At 41.9% G+C, this 19,530-nt stretch overlaps 1 protein-coding gene across 8 annotated transcripts in view; it reads right to left on the bottom strand.

Annotated features, from left to right (window-relative positions):
- The window catches only part of AMBRA1 (autophagy and beclin 1 regulator 1), a 198,945-nt gene that overhangs the window by 157,573 nt on the left and 21,842 nt on the right, over nucleotides 1-19,530 (bottom strand). The gene's annotated exons all lie outside the window — the stretch shown is intronic.

The raw sequence follows: 19,530 nt of genomic DNA, 5'->3' as shown, positions 1-19,530 counted from the left end.
TTTTTTTTTTTTTTTTTTTTTTTTTTGAGACGGAGTCTCGCTCTGTCGCCCAGGCTGGAGTGCAGTGGCCGGATCTCAGCTCACTGCAAGCTCCGCCTCCCGGGTTCACGCTATTCTCCTGCCTCAGCCTCCGGAGTAGCTGGGACTACAGGCGCCCACCACCTCGCCCGGCTAGTTTTTTTGTATTTTTTAGTAGAGACGGGGTTTCACCGTGTTAGCCAGGATGGTCTCGATCTCCTGACCTCGTGATCTGCCCGTCTCGGCCTCCCAAAGTGCTGGGATTCAGGCTTGAGCCACCGCGCCCGGCCTCTCACTCATTTTCTCCTCTCCACTAAAGATCCAGGGTAGAGGACAGAGAAGGAAAGGGAAGAGGAAAAAAAAAATCAGGTTCTTTTTCTCATCTACCACAAGACTTACAAAGAGAAAACTTCATCACAAATTAAAATTCTACTAAAATGGCAACTAGCAGAACAGTACACACAAGTGCAATGATTGAAGAACAAATTGTGGTCTACATACTGGACTATGTAGCCTGATAAAATGGCATTTCAAAAGAATATCTACATATGTACAATGTTATCCATTGTGGCATAAATGTTTCTTCCAACTCCACTATGAATGTTTTCAAAAAATAGGAAAGTTGAAAAAATAGTACAATAAACATACACTATTCTCCACCTAGACTCAATAATTGTTAATATTTTGCCAAATTTGCCTCATCTAGCTCCATGGATAGAGATATGGCTATATCAAAGTTGTTTTTTTGTTTTGTTTTGTTGTATAATTTTGGAATTATTTCAGTAGATATCAAGACACTTTAACCCCGCATATTTACTTCACTATGCACCTCCTAGGAAGAAGGACGTTCTGTCTCATAACCACAATAACATTGCTATACCAATTATCATCGTATACTTCAGTTCTTGTTCGAATTTTCCCAATTGCCAAAAAAAATTTCATTTATGGTTGACTTAAAAAAAATCCAGAATCTAATCAAAAATCTCAAACTCAAGCACAAACTCAAGCAATGACTTTGGACGTTTATGTCTCTTTCGTCTCCTTTATCCTAGAATGGCCTCCACGTTTTATGTTTTCATTTGTGACACTAGCTTTTTGGGGGGAGGCGGGGGGGGGTGCGGGGGACACAGTCTCACTTTGTGGCCCAAGTTGGAGTGCAACAGTGTAATCTCGGCTCACTGCAACCTCTGCCTCCTGGGTTCAAGCAATTCTCCTGCCTCAGCCTCCCAAGTAGTTGAGATTACAGGCACCTGCCACCACGCCCAGCTAATTTTTGTATTTTTAGTAGAGACCAGGTTTTGCCATGTTGGCCAGGCTGGTCTCGAACTCCTGACCTCAGGTGATCCACCCGCCTCAGCCTCACAAAGTGCTGGGATTACAGGCCTGAGCTACTGTACCCAGCTGACACTAGCTTTTCTAAAAGATTAGGACAGTTGACTGGTTAGAATGCCTTACATCCTAGACTCAACTGATTGCTTCCTCATAGTAGCATTTAGCTTGCCTCTCTATACCTTTATTTCCTGTAAACAATAGGTTAGGTCTAAAATCTTCATTAGTTTACATGTTTTTGGTGACAGTGCATCACAGTTGATGTGCCTCAAGGTGGAGTACATCGGGTGGCACATATTTTCAGACTGTACAATCATTAGGGATCATTTGTTGAAATACGATTACTTGGTTGAGGTTGTTAACAGCCAGACCTCTCTTTGTAAAGGAGTATCTCCCCCTTTACAGTTAGTAATCTGTGGCTATTATTTGGCATCATGTAAATATACTATTCCTTCTTAACTTTTTACTTAATGGTTTAACATTCATTAATGATTCTCTCTTGTACTTTTTTAACGGGGGGAGATGCTGAAAATATTGATTTTCTAATTCTATCATTATTTCTACATGTATTATCTGGCTTTCTTGTACAAATAATAAATTTCCCTTAAAAATTGGTGCAGAGGAGCTACTAATTCTGTCTTATTGGTTACAACAGCAAAAACTGAGGACAACCCAGCTGTCCATCTAAAGGGTCCTGGATGACTAATCTATGACAAGGAAGATTCTCTGGCTACTGATAAGAATAGATGTACAAAATATATTGTCGAGAGAGGGAAAAAAGCAAGGTACAAAACAATATATTGAGTAAAGCTACTTTTGAATAAGAAGAAAAACTAATGGTAATGCACTGGGGACCAGAGGGACTAGATAAATGGAAACAAAAATGGATGTAATACCTGTCAGTGTTTTTGAAATGGAATGTTAGTGGGTTTTTTTTTTTTTTTTTTTTTTTTTTAGAAACAGGGTATCACTCTATCACCCAGACTGGAGTGCGATGGTGCAATCATGGCTCACTGCAGCCCCAAAGTGCTGGGCTCAAGCAATCCTCCTGCCTCAGCCTCCAGAGTAGCTAACTTTAAAAAAATTTTTTTTTTTTTTGAGACGGAGTTTCGCTCTGTCGCCCAGGCGGGAGTGCAGTGGTGGGATCTCAGCTCACTGCAAGCTCCACCTCCCGGTTTACGCCATTCTCCTACCTCAGCCTCCCGAGTAGCTGGGAATACAGGCGCCCGCCACCTCGCCTGGCTAGTTTTTTGTATTTTTTAGTAGAGATGGGGTTTCACCGTGTTAGCCAAGATGGTCTCGATCTCCTGACCTCATGATCCACCCGTCTTGGCCTCCCAAAGTGCTGGGATTACAGGCTTGAGCCACCGCGCCCGGCCTTAAAATTATTTTAAAGATGGGGTCTTGCTATGTTCCCCAGGCTGATGCAAACCACTGCACTAGGTGCTGAAATTTTAGTTTTTGAAAAAGGTAAATCTGTTACTTTTATGAAAAATTTTGTTTAAAATATTAAACAATGCCAGGGTCAATCCCAGCATTTTGGAAGGCCGAGGTGGGTAGATCACCTGAGGTCAGGAGTTCAAGACCAGCCTGGCCAACATGGCAAAACCTACGGTACTAAAAATACAAAATTTACTCTACTAAAAAGACAAAAATTAGGCCGGGTGCAGTTCTTCACACCTGTAATCTCAGCACTTTGGGAGACCGAGGCGGGCAGATCTCCTGAGGTCAGGAGTTCGAGGCCAGGCTAGCCAAAATGGTGAAACCCCATCTCTACTAAAAATACAAAAATTAGCCCGGCATGGTGGTAGGCACCTGTAATCCCAGCTACTCAGGAGGCTGAGGCTGGAGAATTGCTTGAACCTGGGAGGTGGAGGTTGCAGTGAGCCAAGATGACACCACTGCACTCTAGCCTGGGTGACAGAGTGAAACTCCATCTCCAAAAAAAAAAAAAAAAAAAAACTAACAAATTAATTAATCAAAAATAAAATAAAATAAAATACTACATGAGGCCAGGCACGGTGGCTCACGCCTATAATCCCAGCACTTTGGGAGATCAAGGCAGGCAGATCACTTGAGGTCAGGAGTTCGATATCAGCCTGGCCAACATGGAGAAACCCCATCTCTACTGAAAATACAAAAATTAGTCGGGCATGGTGGTGCACACCTGTAATCCCAGCTACTCGGGAGGCTGAGGCACAAGAAATGCTTGAACCCAGGAGGCTGAGGTTGTAGTGAGCCGAGACGGCGCCACTACACTCCAGCCTGAGTGACAGAGTGAAACTCCATCTCAAAAAACAAACAAACAAAATGCTCGGGTGCAGTGGCTCAAGCCTGTAATCCCAGCACTTTGGGAGGCTGAGGTGGGTGGATTATGAGGTCAAGAGATTGAGATCATCCTGACCAACATGGTGAAACCTCGTCTCTACTAAAAATACAAAAATTAGCCAGGCGTGATGGTACGCGCCTGTAATCCCAGTCACTCAGGGGGCTGAGGAAGGAGAATCACTTGAACCAGGGAGGCAGAGGTTGTAGTGAGCTGAAATCATGCCATTGCACTCTAGCCTGGGCAACAGAGCGAGACTCTGTCTCCAAAAAAAAAAAAAAAAAAAATTAAATTATGCAGTAAGTACATGTTAAGTGAAAAAAGAACACAAAATTCTATATGCAGTATAATCCCAACTTTGTTTAAAAAATATTTGGAGAGCCAGGCACAGTGGCTAATGCCTGTAATCCCAGCACTTTAGGAGGCCGAGGTTGGTGGATCACAAGGTAAGGAGATCAAGACCATACTGGCTAACATGGTGAAATCCTGTCTCTACTAAAAATACAAAAAATTAGCCGGGCGTGGTGGTGGGATCGCATCACTGCACTCCAGCCTGGGCGACAGAGTGATTCTCCATCTCAAAAAAAAAAAAAAAAAAAATTATTTGGAGAAAAAGGACACAAAAGAAATATAACAAATACTAATCATGGTTGTCTTTAAGTGGTGGCATTATTGGTGATTTAATAATTTTAATAGGCAAGTTTCTATTTTTTTTCACTTTTTAATTTTAAGAATTATTACCAGAAGCCCAAACCTCACCTTTCACTTTTTTTTTTCGAGACGGAGTCTCACTCTGTCACCCAGGCTGGAGTGTAGCGGCACCATTTTGGCTCACTGCGACCTTTGCCTCCTGGGTTCAGGCAATTCTCCTGTCTCAGCCTCCTGAGTAGCTGGGACTACAGGCGCCTGCCACCATGTCCGGCTAATTTTTGTATTTTTAGTAGAGACAGGGTTTCACCATGTTGGTCACGCTGGTCTCGAACTCCTGACCTAAGGTGATCCACCCACCTCAGCCTCCCAAAGTGCTGGGATTACAGGCGTGAGCCACTATGCCCGGCCACCATTCATTTTTTTTTAAGTAGTAACTACTTATTGTAAAAAGCCAAGCAATAATTGGCTCTTTACATTTCATAAAAGGCTGCAATCTAAAGAGTATACAACCAGATGTATCCAAATACAGAAAGAAAAATAAACATGAACAGCCTGTGTTGAAGTTCTCTCACTGGAGTACTAAGATGTAAAAGTCAGAAAGATTTCACAGTAAGAAAACACCAAGTTTGGCCAGGAGCGGTGGCTCACACCTGTAATCCCAGCACCTTGAGAGGCCAAGGCAGGCAGATCACAAGGTCAGGAGTTTGAGACCAGCCTGGCCAACATAGTGAAACCCCGTCTCTACTAAAAACATAAAAATTAGCCAGGCGTGATGGCTCACGCCTGTAGTCTCAGCTACTTGGGAGGCCAAGGTGGGAGAATCGCTTGGACCTGGAAGGCAGAGGTTGCAGTGAGCCAAGACCGCGCCATTGAACTCCAGCCTGGGTGACAGAGTGAGACTCCATCTCAAAAACAAAAACAAAAACAAAAACACCCACCAAGTTCCTAGTCCTACACAGCACAGAGTTACCTAAGGAGTGACAAAGAAACAAATTCTAGCCTGTATCCTCGTGATACAGCTCTCATCACTTATTAGTGCAAAAATATGTACTGAAAATATCAACATTTTCAGGCCAACCTCCTGAATAAGCTAAGGATGAACTAACTGGAAGGAAATCATCTCCTTAGTAACCCTGACAACTCACAGATTAGGATCAGAAGTCTAGACCTAAACCCAGGGTTGCCCTTCGGTCAAACTGCCACATAAGTGATTAATTACTAACTAGGAAAGTGCCAAAAATACAGTTCCTATTAGTTTACCTTAACCCTCTACTGCAATTATTTTACCCAACATAAAAAAGTTCAGAAGAAACATTTTGAGGGTCCTTTGTCTTAATAGTGAAATATAAAAGCACTGTCAAAAAATACATTTAAACCAGCACTTTGTAATATTTAAATCTTACAGATCACAAGGTCAGGAGTTTGAGACCAGCCTGGCCAATGATTTACACCTTGTGTAAGAAACAGCAGTATTCCAATTCCTAAAAATAAAAAAAATAAAACCGACCTTCTGACCTCCTGTTACTCAAGAGGAACAATAAAATACAGGTCACAAGTACTGTATGACTAAGAAGCACTGTATGACTAAGAAAACTGTGCTGCAACCTCAGATTCCTACAGGATTCAGAAAGGGGCAAGAGTAGCTACAAATATCAATATCAAGACAAAAATCTAAAGATCAGGATTACCAAAGAACATGTCTATCAATTTCCAGGGACCTAAACACACTAAAAGCTGAAACAAGAGAAAGCTTTACTGATGGGAAGAAGTCAGAGGGAGTAAAACAATCTCTCTTTCGTCTGAAGAAAAATATTTGCTGTTGCTTTAAAAGGATAAGGGACTTCTCTCCTGATATGCTCTTACCAGCCACCTGAGAAGAGATTTTACCATGTTTCCTGTAAAGAACAAAGGGAGCTAAGTCAAACTGAAGTTAGACAGGGCTGCTGATGAGGAGGAAGTGCCAGTCAATTGTGTTTTTCATTCCTCTTTTAAAAAGGAAGAAGAAACAAGTTTCCCAATCTGTCCCTTAAAGTAAAGCAGACTGAGACAAAGGTTACCAAGAATAGTCTTTGTGATACCGTCACACAGTCCCCAAAATCAATTCTCAATCATCAAAAGCTTATCCAAGTAGAAGCAAAAGACATGACTAGGATATGTACGTAAGACAAATGCCGGTCAGGCATAGTGGGAGGCCAAGATGGGAAGGTTCCTTGAATCCAGGAGGTCAAGAGTGCAGTGAGTCATGATTGTACCTCTGCACTCTTCAGCCCAGATAATAGAGTGAGACCCTGTCTAAAAAAAAAAAAAAGACAAATACCAAGATTCCATCCCATTTCCACACACACATACGCCCACTCCCAATAACATGACTGATTACTTTCCAAAGGTGAGAAGGCAACCACCTTTCCAGATTTTCTCTAATTCTAAGAGATAATTATATTTACTGACTACCCATAAAAACCATTTAAAGAGTATGCCACAACCCAGTGGGAATTAAAAGTTAGATTTAGAGGTTCCTTGTGCAATCTGATTATCTTATGTCAGCAATTTTACTCCACCTTCTAGCTATACGACTTTGGGAATACTTAACCTCTTTGAGGCTTAGTTTCCTCCTTTGTAAAACAGGATCACAATGTCTGCTTCACAGGGTTGTTATGAGGCTCCAAATAAGAAAAGAGCTGTGGAAATATGAATCTTGTTGCTGTTGTTTTTATTACTACTGAATCCTCTCTGAGGTTCACTATGGTTTCCCTCACCAAACAATAGGGCCAACTGAAACCCCAGAGACACCACAATTCCCAAGAGTAGCAGATTTCTAAGAATTATGCCAAAGGCTGTTACCAGAAAACAAAGTAAAAAGTGCTCAGGGAGACAATAAAGTATATTTATGTGGCAAAAATAATTCATTGTGATGTGGGCTCCCTCTACATAGGTGAAGTGAATTAAAAACCAGAACCAACAATTTAGAGTTGTATCTAAAACCTGACTAATATTTCATACCCCAAATCTTCCCCTTCCTATTGCATTTAGAAGTGTGATTCAGAAAACTATAGACCTGTAAGAAGCTGTTAAAATGGAGTCCAATTTCCTCATTTATGTGAGTAACTACATCTCTCTTCCACTTTGCTATGCCTATGTGGGCAAAGTCTAAGAGTCAAACCAACCACGTAATACTGACATATATTCCATAACTTGATTTAACCTAAGGATATAATTATTTTTTTAAAAATCCTTTAAATACTAATTCTAAGACCACTTGCATAAGTAAAGTTTACCCAAATGGAAAATTAACTACAAAATTTCAGGCTTTTAATTAGAAGCCTAAAACTGCCCCAGTACTCATTGGAAACTCCATATGGATGGAAATACACAGGCTTTTCTACGACTGGCAGCTTTGTTTTTATTAATAGGACTTTCCTATGGGCATTTCAGGATACTTCAAGCGACCTCATGTAGGACCAAAGTTCAAATTGTAAGCACCACAAGCCAGCACCCACACCTGACTCCATACAGCTCTTGTGTGACTCTTAGACTAGACTGAATTTGCAGGGGTACAGAGAATGTGGGGAAAAGCATCATAAATTTAGAACAGGAAACAACACATTCCAAAGGCAAACACACCAAGAAGCAGAAAAACTCCAACTATTCCCTGAATTGTGTATCTATTGTGTGCAAAGGATATCCAAAGATATGGCAAAATGCTAACTGGTTAACTCTAGATGGAGAAGTCATGAGTGATGTTTATTTTATTGTTATTATCCATAACACCCAAATTAGAGACAGTATAGTATAGTCATATATATGGGCCCTGCAGTCAGAATGGTTGACTGACTTCCAGCTCCATCCTTTTCTTGGTATATGATGGCATCTTGATTTCTAGAACAGTTACTTAACCTGACTGTACCTCAGTTTCCTCATCCATAAAATGTGACTATTGATAGTATGTATATTACAGGGCTACCACAAGGATCAAAATATTTACCGTGTGAAAAATGCTTATAGTAGAATAATAGCTTCATTCTGTGATGAAGAATTAGTATGAAAATGGTAATAAGGTCTGGGTAAGGTGCCTCACGCCTGTAATCCCAGCAATTTGGGAGGCTGAGGCAGGTGGATAACCTGAGGTCAGGAGTTTGAGACCAGCCTGATCAACTTGGAGAAACCCCGTCTCTACTAAAAATACAAAATTAGCCGGGTGTGGTGGCACATGCCTATAATCCCAGCTACTTGGGAGGCTGAAGCAGGAAAATTGCTTGAACCCGGAAGGAGGAAGTTGTGGTGAGCAGAGATCACATCACTGTACTCTAGCTTGGGCAACAAGAGCGAAACTCCATCTCAAAAAAATAAATAAATAAAATTTAAAAATTAGCCAGGCATGGTGACATGTGCCTGTAGTCTCAGCTACTCAGGAGGCTGAGGCAGGAGAATAGCTTGAACCTGGGACACAGAGGTTGCAGTAAGCCGAGATCGCACCACTGTACTCCAGCCTGGGGGACAGAGTGAGATTCCATCTCAAGAAAGAAGAAAGGAAAAGAAAAGAAGAGAAAAGAAAAAGACAAGACAAGACAAGACAGAAAATGGTAATAAGAACACACAACATTCAATTTCTAAAAATAAAAAGTTTAGGCCACAAAGCCCTGTAAACAGTCAGACAAATTAAATTTAAAACAAATTCTGCTAGGCAAAATGAGACTGTCCACTGTAGAGGTCTCCAAACCATTTCATATAAAAGATCTTACCACTGTCACCTTTTTAAAAACAAAAAATAAAACCAGCCAGGCACAGTGGCTCACACTTGTAATCCCTGCCCTGGCAGATTGAGGTGGGAGGATTGTTTGAGTCCAGGAATTCAAGATCAGTCTGGTCAACACAGTGAGACCCCCGTCTCTACAAAAAATTGTTTAAAATTAGCTGGGCATGGTGGCATGTGCCTGTGGTTCCAGCTACTCGGAAGACTGAGGTGGGAGGATATCCTGAGTCCGGGAGGTTGAGGCTGCAGTGAGCCATGATCATGCCACCACACTCCAGCCTGGGTGACAGAGCAAGGCCCTGACTCAAAAAACAAACAAAAATAGCCCGGCATGGTGATGCGTGCCTGTACTCCCAGCTACTGGAGAGGCTGAGGCAAAAGAATCACTTGAACCCAGGAGGTGGAGGTTGCAGTGAGCCCAGCTTGTGCCACTGCACTCCAGCCTGGGCAACTGAGCAATGAGCAAGACTCAGAGAGGACCTGAATGATACGATACCATGTGGAGAGAGGGAAGCCACGTGGAAGACTATCAAGATACCAAGCAAATGAGTGAAACCTTCTTAGACCTTCTAACCTAGCCCAACCACCAGCTGAAAGCAGACGAATGAAGCACAACTGATGCTACACAGGGGAGAAGGACCATCCAGACAAGTCCTGCCCAAATTCCTAACCCAAGTAATTATGAGACAAAATAAATTTTTATCATTTTAAGCCACTAATTTTGTGGTGGTTTTTTTGAACATTAATAGGTAACTAAAACACTACCCAATCTAATATCGCTGGGCAGTCACTCATGCCTGTAATCCCAGCACTTTGAGAGGCCGAGGCAGGCAGATCACGAGGTCAGGAGTGCAAGACCAGTCTGACCAAAATGGTGAAACCCCATCTCCACTAAAAATACAAAGATCAGCTGGGCATGGTGGCACATGCCTGCAATCCCAGCTACTCAGGAGGCTGAGGTAGGAGAATCACTTGAACCTGGGAGGCAGAGGTTGCAATGAGCCGAGATCCCGCTACTGCACTCCAGCCTGGGTGACACAGCCAGACTCCCTCTCAAAACACAAAACGAAACAAAACACTACCTAGTATCTACTAATATCTAGCGGACAAATATCAAGAATTTTCCAGAGAAAACCCACTATCTGCTCAATACTCTAACAAGAAGTTTTTCAGAAAATATGGAAATTAATAAATTTAGGTAACCAAAGATATCTCAAAATAAATTTATTTTATCACACTGGTAATCCTTTCTTAGGACTCCAATTTCTTCCTCACTAGATTATAAACTCTGTGAGGGCAAAAAACATATCTGTCATAGTCCCAGTACCTAGCACAATGTCTAGCATAAAAGAGCATGAATATATATATTTACTTATATTCAGAGTTATGAAAAGATCCCAAATGAACCCAAAACTATCATAAACAGCAACATCTGGAGTTTTAGAAAGTGTGGTGGTTATGAGTTCAAAGTCATAAATTCAATTTCTACAAGTCAAATATCTTAAAAAGAAAAACCTAGGCCGGGCACGGTGACTCACGCCTGTAATCCCGCACTTTGGGAGGCCAAGGCAGGTGGATCACTTCAGGTCAGGAGTTCGAGACCAGCCTGGCCGAGATGGTGAAACCCCATCTCTACTAAAAATGCAAAAATTAGCCGGGCGTGGTGGCAAGCCCCTATAATCCCAGCTACTCGGGAGACTGAGGTGGGAGAATTGCTTGAACTCGGGAGGCAGAGGTTGCAGTGAGCCAAGATCATGCCACTGTACTCTAGCCTGGATGACAGAGTGAGACCCTGTCTCAAAAAAAAAAAAAAAAAAAAAGTAAAGAAAAGGTTTTGCACCATTACCAACCTAATTTCAGCCAGTAATTTCATTATGCAAATGTCATTGATCACAAGAGGGCCAGGCAACAGAGTAAGCAAAGGACTAATCCATCACTACCTCAACTATAGGTAGAAAAGAAAAAAAAAAAACCCTCAAAAATGGCAGTAAAATTTTTTTATCCTCCTATTTGAAACACAGAATATTAAGAACAAAGTACAGAGGCAGTGGATATTCTGATAGCAGAGATAAGAATATGGGATATTACACCTTTCAAGCTTGAGAATACTAAACACAAAACCTTCATCCTAATTTACTCCCTAAGAAAGCTGATCCTGCAATCTGGGGATATAGGGGTATCAATCAAATCCATAACAAGAATCAGTGATTTAATAAATAAAGATGGCCAGGCGCGGTGGCTCAAGCCTGTAATCCCAGCACTTTGGGAGGCCGAGACAGGCGGATCACGAGGTCAGGAGATTGAGATCATCCTGGCTAACACGGTGAAATCCCGTCTCTACTAAAAAAAAAAATACAAAAAACTAGCCAGGCGAGGTGGCAGGGGCCTGTAGTCCCAGCTACTCGGGAGGCTGAGGCAGGAGAATAGTGTAAACCCAGGAGGCGGGGCTTGCAGTGAGCTGGGATCCGGCCACTGCACTCCAGACTGGGCGACAGAGCAAGACTCCGTCTCAAAGAAAGAAATAAATATATATAAGACTAAGAGGTAAGAAGCTTCAATAACTGATTTTTATCGCTGGCTTGTTATATAATCTTGGACAAATCATATCCTCGCTGAATTTCAAGTTTTCCTCCAATATGTAAACTGAAAGTAATAATACCTTCCTTCTATCTTAAAGGAATAAAATCCTTGAAGAATCTTAGGAGAAATGGGTTATAAAATTCCAAGATAAGATTACTACTTTTCAAAGTAAAACTCAAGATAGAACAATAACCAGAGTATATGATAAACAGAAGTTCACACAAAGAAGTCTGGCACCTACAGTTCTAAGAGGAAGATTGCAAAGGAACTACAGTGATTATAAAGAAGAATCACAGAGTATATTATCTCTAATTAACCACCAGACAAATTGAAAACAAATAATTCAACAGAACTAAGATTAATACAATTAAAATTACACACAGTCCCTTTCTTTATAAGAAGCCAAAATCCCAGAAATAAACTGCCAACAGACAGAACCTGCACCTCTACTGCACACATGCAGCAGCAATTAGTTTTCTTTTATATATAAACTCAAAATAAAACTGACCTCTCTACAGGGTATATCACAAATGGGCTAACAATTTTACAAAATGTTTTGAAGATAAAAAACCGAGTAAATTCTAATTACTATAATTAAAATAAGGGGGGAGATGTGAAGCACCAGCTTTCCTGCTATAGGTTTTGCTTACTAGAGCTTAAGTAACTCACAATGATGCTGCTTAATGTCTGAAACACGGGAAAGCTTGTGCTTAAAACAAAGTGTGATCAAAACCGGAAATAGAAAGCCATAAGACCCAAATTTGAGACTGACAATTTTCCTTACTCCCACTTACCTCAGAAGGATGAAGAAAAAAGAAACAAAGTTTTATCTGCAAATTATTCTGGAGAAAACAATGCACTGAGAACACAAGAACTCCTTAAAAGTGAAGGAAGAACAAGGAGGAAAGCACTAAACCAAGAAGAAACTGAAGCTCACTTTTTTGGTTTCAAGCTATCAAAAGAATCAGGAAGACCAAGAAGGCTACTCTTAAATGTACAGAAATGGCAAAAGATTTCCTATTAGCAAGCAACAAATAAAGAGTAGTTTCTGATGGAAGAAATTTCACAGAGGCAAAACAGCTTAACCCCAGAAATGGGAACTGAAACCAGCTGCCTCAAACAGACCTAATGACTTTGGCAACAACATACCTTTCATCCACCAACGATATCAGGAGGTTGGAGTAGGGCCAGTTTCAAATCATAAAGGATCACCATCTTTCTATTCTCTGCACAGTCTTTGAGAAAGAGTCCAACTCCTTCCTGGGAGCACCACATTGCCCCCAATTCTTCCTGGAAACCCCTGGAGTTACAGCAAGAATATTGTAAAGGGCCGGGCACGGTGGCTCACGCCTATAATCCCACCATTTTGGGAGGCCTACGCGGATGGATCACCTGAGGTCAGGAGTTCGAGACTAACCTGGCCAACATGGTGAAAGCCCATCTGTACTAAAAATACAAAAATTAGCTGGGCGTGGTGGCATGCGCCTGTAATCCCAGCTACTCAGGAGGCTGAGGCAGGAGAATCGCTTGAACCTGGGAAGTGGAGGTTGCAGTGAACCGAGATCAGGCCGTTGCACTCCATCTTAGGTGACAAAGACGCTGTCTCAAAAAAAAAAAAAAAAGCTTTGAGAACATTAACCCAGGAATATTCACAAGTCCTAGGACAGATGTGATTACTCATCAGACAAATAAGAAAAACAAAACCTGGAAGAGGTTAAGAAATTCATCTAGATTCACAGATGAGTCAGGAGCCAAAACAGGATTTGAATTCAGGCTTTTCCTTCAGATAGTATTAGAGCTACACTCCCAATCCTTGCTTGGCTCAGTAGATACTGTGTTCAGTGTTTCCCAATCTTAGAGTCAGCCCAGGTCAGGTTCTTGGCTGACTAAAATAGGGAAAGAAAAAATTTCCCTCGAGGCTTCAAGAAAAGAAGTCAAATTATTAAATGCAGAGTTCTTATGCTAAAAGGCCGAGATGCCACCCTACCATGCCAATCACATTTCTTGGCCAATCAAAAAAAGGCATTAGATTTAAGAACCTAGTTATTTAAATCTGAGTAGAAGCTGGATTCCATTTCCCCAACTTTCCAAATAAAGAACACTTAAGGATGGGGAAGGATGTAAAAGCACTGATAAATAACCAAACAAGCATTATTTAAGCAGATATTATGTACTTGGCACTGTTCTAGGCACTGAGGATACTCTAGTAAAGAAGAACATTCTTGCCCCCCAAAAGCTTATGTGATTTTTATAAAATTACATATTAATAATACTTTCAAGTACTGAAAAGGGCTAAAAGGAAAATATGGTAGGTGAAAGAAAACAACACACACAACCTTTTACCTGGGGTGGCCAGAGAAAGCCTCTCTGAGATGACATTTGAGTTAAGACTGGCATCTTGAAATAGAAACCTTGAGAAAAGAGGCAGGTGAAAAAAAATATTTCAAGGAGAATGAAGAGTACCAAGTACTAAGGTCTCTAACAGGTAAGCTTAGCGCATGTGAAAGCCAGAAATAAGGCCAACATGGCTGAAGCACCACTAACAAGGGAGAGAATAAAGACAGGTTTGTACCAGCAGACCATGATAAAATTTGTATTTTATTAAGTGTAATGGGTTACTATTAGAGGATTTTAGCTAAGGAAATGACAAAATGATGGGAATTTGGGCCAGGGTTATAGCAATGTAAGAGATGAATAGTTATACTCAGAATATATTTTGGAGAAACAGCTAAGGGAATTACAGATGCACTGTATGTGAGGTGTGAGAGAGAAATTAAGAGTGATTCCTAAGTTTTGGGCCTAAGTCCCAAGTGGATAGTGGAGACACTTATTGAGAAGGGTTCTACTATATGTGTATGTTTGTGGGTGGGGGAGCAGACTAAAGGGAGAAATCAATAGTTTAGGATCACTTTCTATTTTTCTATGAATATGTGCCTGAGAAAATATGAATTAATTGAGGAGAAACTTAAATTTTTCCTATAAATTAATAGTATAATAAATATAATGCAGCACTGGTTCTTCTTTTTTTTTTTTTGAGCAGAGTTTCGCTCTTGTTGCCCAAGCTGGAGTGCAATGGCATGATCTCGGCTCACTGCAACCTCCACCTCCCAGGTTCAAGCGATTCTTCCACCTCAGCCTTCTGAGTAGCTGGGATTACAGGCACGTGCCACCCCACCTGACTAATTTTTTGTATTTTTAGTAGAAACAAGAGTTTTACCATGTTAGCCTGGCTGGTCTCAAACTCCTGACCTCAGGTGATCTGCCCACCTCTCCTTCCCAAAGTGCTGAAATCACTGTGCCTGGCCTGCTTCCTATTCTTAAATAATTATATATAACATTGAGAGTGAAGCAAGGTAGATCACCCCTGTAATCCAGCTAACTCAGGAGGCTAATGGAGGAGAACTGCTTGAGGCCAGGAGTTCAGGACCAGCCCACAACATAGAGAACACAGAGACGTCATCTCTTTTTTTGTTTTTTGAGACAGGATCTCACTCTGTCACCCAGGCTGAAGTGCAGTGGTAGGATCTCAACTGAACTGCAGACTTGACTTCCCAGGAGTAAGTGATCTTCCCATCTCGGCCTCCCCAGTAGCTGGGACTACAGGTGCATACAACTACACTCCAGTAATTATCTTTATTTTTTGTAAATACAAGGTTTCACTATGTGCCCAGGCTGGTCTCAAACTCCTGGGCTCAAGGAATCCTCCCACCTCAGCCTCCCAAAGTGCTGGGATTACAGGCATGAGCCACACGGCACCCTGATGAGAAACCTCATCTCTTTAAAAGAAACCATCAGTCGGGAGCAGTGGCTCATGCCTGTAATTCCAGAACTTTAGGAAGCAGAGGCGGCCAGATCACTTGAAGTCAGGAGTTCGAGACCAGCCTGGTCAACGTAGTGAAACCCCGTCTCTACTAAAAATATGAAAATTAGCTGGGCATAGTGGCGTGCACCTGTGATCCCAGCAACTCAGGAGGCTGAGGCAGGAGAATTCACTTGAACCTAGGAGACGGTGGTTGCAGTGAGCCAAGATCATACCACTGCACTCCAGGCTAGGCTGGCAACAAAGCAAAACTGTCTTAAAAAAAAAAAAAAAAGCCAGGCGTGGTGGCTCACATCTATAATCCCAGCACTCTGGGAGGCTGGGGCGGGTGGATCACCTAAAGTCAGGAGTTCAAGACCAGCCTGACCAACATGGAGAAACCCTGTCTCTACCAAAAATACAAAATTAGCCAGGCATGGTGGTGCATGCCTGTAATCCCAGCTATACTTAGAAGGCTGAGGCAGGAGAATTGCTTCAACCTGGGAAGTGGAGGTTGCAGTGGGCCAAGATTGCACCATTGCACTCCAGTCGGGGCAACAAGAGAAAAACTCCATCTCAAAAAAAAAAAAAAAAGAAAGAAAAAAGAAAGAAAGAACAATCTTACAGCCTTCTTAAGTACATGGCAGAAAAATCCCAGTATTAAAAAAAAAAAAAAAAGAATCCCAGTATGTATCCAATTACATATGAACTGATAGACAAGTGATAGAATGTAACACATACATATACTTAAAGCAACATATTATCTAATATTCATTGAACATTTGCTACACACTTGGTAGTGCTAAACACTTTATCTCACTTTTTCCTCACAATGATACTATGAAGATGGGTACTGTTATTCCCGTTTCACAGATCAGAAAACTCGGCTTAAAGAGGCTAAATGACTTACCTAAGTGAAGGAGAGATTCAAAATCAAATCTGTTGTCAAATGAGCAGTATTGTATAGTGCTCTAACCATTATACAATACTGCTTCTATAAAATACAGAAAAAGGGCTGGGCACAGTGACTCACACCTGTAATCCCAGCACTTTGGGACGCCGAGGCAGGCAGATCACGAGGTCAGGAGATCGAGATCATCCTGGCTAACATGGTGAAACCCCGTCTCTACTAAAAATACAAAAAAAAAAATTAGCCGGGCGTGGTGGTGGGCGCCTGCAGTCCCAGCTACTCCGAAGGCTGAGGCAGGAGAATGGCATGAACCCGGGAGGCGGAGCTTGCAGTGAGCCGAGATCGCGCCACTGCACTCCAGCCTGGGCGACAGAGTAAGACTCCGTCTCACTAAAATAAAATAAAAATAAAATAAAATAAAATAGAATAATAAAATAGAATAAAATAAAATAAAATACAGAAAAAGAAAAAAAGCTGTTTTCATGTCCTCACACCTAGAAAGTCATAATTAAAAAGATCTGATTCAAGAGATGAGGAGAGGGAGAACGAATTAGTAAATCTGAATGAATCTGAGTCAGAATACAGTGACTCATGCCTTGGACAAATTCTGTAATATCCATGCCTCAACCTATCTATCTAAAGAAGGAGCTAACCTCACTGGAGGTAACCATTATTTGCCTCCTAGTGGGTTATCAATATTAATTAGTATTTGCAATATATGCACAGATCAGATGAGACAAGGAAAACTATACCATCTCAAAAACTATTATTGCTTCGATATCTACAGCAAGGCACTAGAAATCACGGTAAATACGTTACGCGCACCAAGAATGTAGAGTGTAAGTACTCTATAAATAAATCATGGCCAGGTACAGAGGCTCATGCCTGTAATCCCAGCACTCTGGGAGGCCAAGGCTGGAAGATCACTTGAGTCCAGGGTTCGAGACCAGCCTGGGCATCATGGTAAAACCTCATCTCTACAAAAAAATATAAAAATTAGCTGGGCATTTGCCTGTAGTTCCAGCTACTCAGGAGGCTGAGGTGGGAGAATCACTCGAGCCCAGGAGGCAAAGGTTGCAATACGCTGAGATTATGCCATTGCACTCCAGCCTGGGAGACAGAGGAAAATTTCCTCTAAAAAAAAAAAAAAGAGAGAAAGAAAAGGAACCACATAATTTTGTTATTTTACTTCTGTTTTCCTTTTTCTTTTTAATTAAAAAAATCAATACACACCATATGAATCAGCAACTGCATTCTTGGGCATTTATCCAGAAAAATAACATGTTCACACAAAAACTTGTATATCAGCTGGGTGCAGTGGCTCACACTTGTAATCCCAGCACTTTGGGAAGCTGAGGTGAGCAAATCGCTTGAGCCCAAGAGTTCGAGACCAGCCTGGGCAACATGGCAAAACCCTGTCTCTACATAAACAAAAAAAAATTAGCTGGGTGTGGTGGCATGTACCTGTGCTCACAGTTACTCAGGAGGCAGAGGTGGCAGGATCACTTCAGCCTGAGAGGCAGAGGTTGCAATGAGCTGAGATCATGCCACCATACTCCAATCTGGGCTCAGAGCCAGATCATGTCTCAAAAAAAAAATATATGTATACAAATGTTAACAGCAGTTTTATTCATAATAGCCAAAAAATTTAGAAAAATTCAGATTTTTTTTTTTTTCCTTCAGAAGGGGTCTCCCTCTGTTGCCCAGGCTGGAGTGGGTGGCATGACCAATCTTTGCTCACTGCAACCTCCAACTCCCAGGGTCAAGTGATCCTCCCACCTCAGCCACCCAAGTAGCTGCGCCCACAGATGTGTGCCATCATACTGGCTAATGTTTTTTGTATTTTTAGTAGAGACAGATTGCCCAGGCTGGTCTCAAATCCCAGGCTGGTCCCAAAGCAATCTGCCAGCCTCAGCCTCCCAAAGTGCTGGGAACACAGGTGTGAGCCACTGTGCCCAGCCAGATGTCTTTCAATGGGTAAAGGATTAAGCAAACTACAGTACATCCAAATCATGAATTACTATGTAGCAATTAAAATGAGTGGAACTGGCCAGGGGCACTGGCTCACACCTTTAATCCCAGCACTTCGGGAGGCAGAGGAGGGTGGATCACCTAAGGTCAGGAGGTCGAGACCAGTCTGCCCAACATGGTGAAACCACCTCTACAGGCGGGCACCTGTAGTCCCAGCTACCACGGCGGCTGAAGCAGGAGAATCGTTTCAATCGGGGAGGCGGAGGCTGCAGTGAACCGAGATTGAGCCATGGCACTCCAGCCTGGGTGACAGAGGGAGACTCCACCTCAAGAAAAAAAAAAAACAAGAGTGGAGCTATTGGTACTATAACTTGGATAAATCTCAAGAGAATTATGCTGAGTGAAAAAAAGGCCAATCCAAACGGTTATATTCTATGTAATTCCATTTATACAACATTTTTAAAATGACAAAGAGAGACATTAATGGTTGAAAGAGATTACAGAAGGGAATCAGGGGGGTGGGGATTGAGCTACCTACCCCTCGAAGGCATGCTCCCTGGATTTTCTGGGCAAAGCTTCATTGCAACTTTATCCACTGTGAAACTGCCTTTGCAAAAATGGTAACAGTAAGAAAATTATGACAGTGAAACAGTCTGACCTAACCAACTCCATCTTGCCTTTAACTGCCCTTGGTCATTCCTGTGTGTAGGACAAGCTAACTATGGGAGAAATTTAGTTTATAGTTTGAATGATAATAGCCCTTCTCAAAACTAAAATTTAGTTTATAGTTTAAATGATAATAGCCTTTCTCAAAACTAAACGCCATTGTAAAACTAACAAAAGGCCCCAAGTTTAGGATTATGAGAGGGGCCTGAACTCTGCTAAAATGTAAGCATATGAACTCTGGAGGTGGAGGTTGCAGTGATCAGGGATTGCGTGACTGCATTCTGGCATGGGCAACAGAGTGAGCCCTGTCTCAAGAAAATAAAACAACATAAAATAAAATAGAGGCCGGGTGCAGTGGCTCATGCCTGTAATCCCAGAACTTCGGGAGGCCGAGACGGGTGGATCACGAGGTCAGGAGATCGAGACCATCCTGGCTAACACGGTGAAACCCCGTCTCTACTAAAAATACAAAAAATTAGCCAGGTGTGGTGGTGGGCACCTGTAGTCCCAGCTGCTCGGGAGGCTGAGGC

The sequence above is a fragment of the Piliocolobus tephrosceles genome, chromosome 13, assembly GCF_002776525.5.
Source record: "Piliocolobus tephrosceles isolate RC106 chromosome 13, ASM277652v3, whole genome shotgun sequence".
Taxonomy (NCBI): domain Eukaryota; kingdom Metazoa; phylum Chordata; class Mammalia; order Primates; family Cercopithecidae; genus Piliocolobus; species Piliocolobus tephrosceles.
Note: the sequence above shows the minus strand (reverse complement) of the source record. Positions and strands in the feature narration are given on the sequence as shown.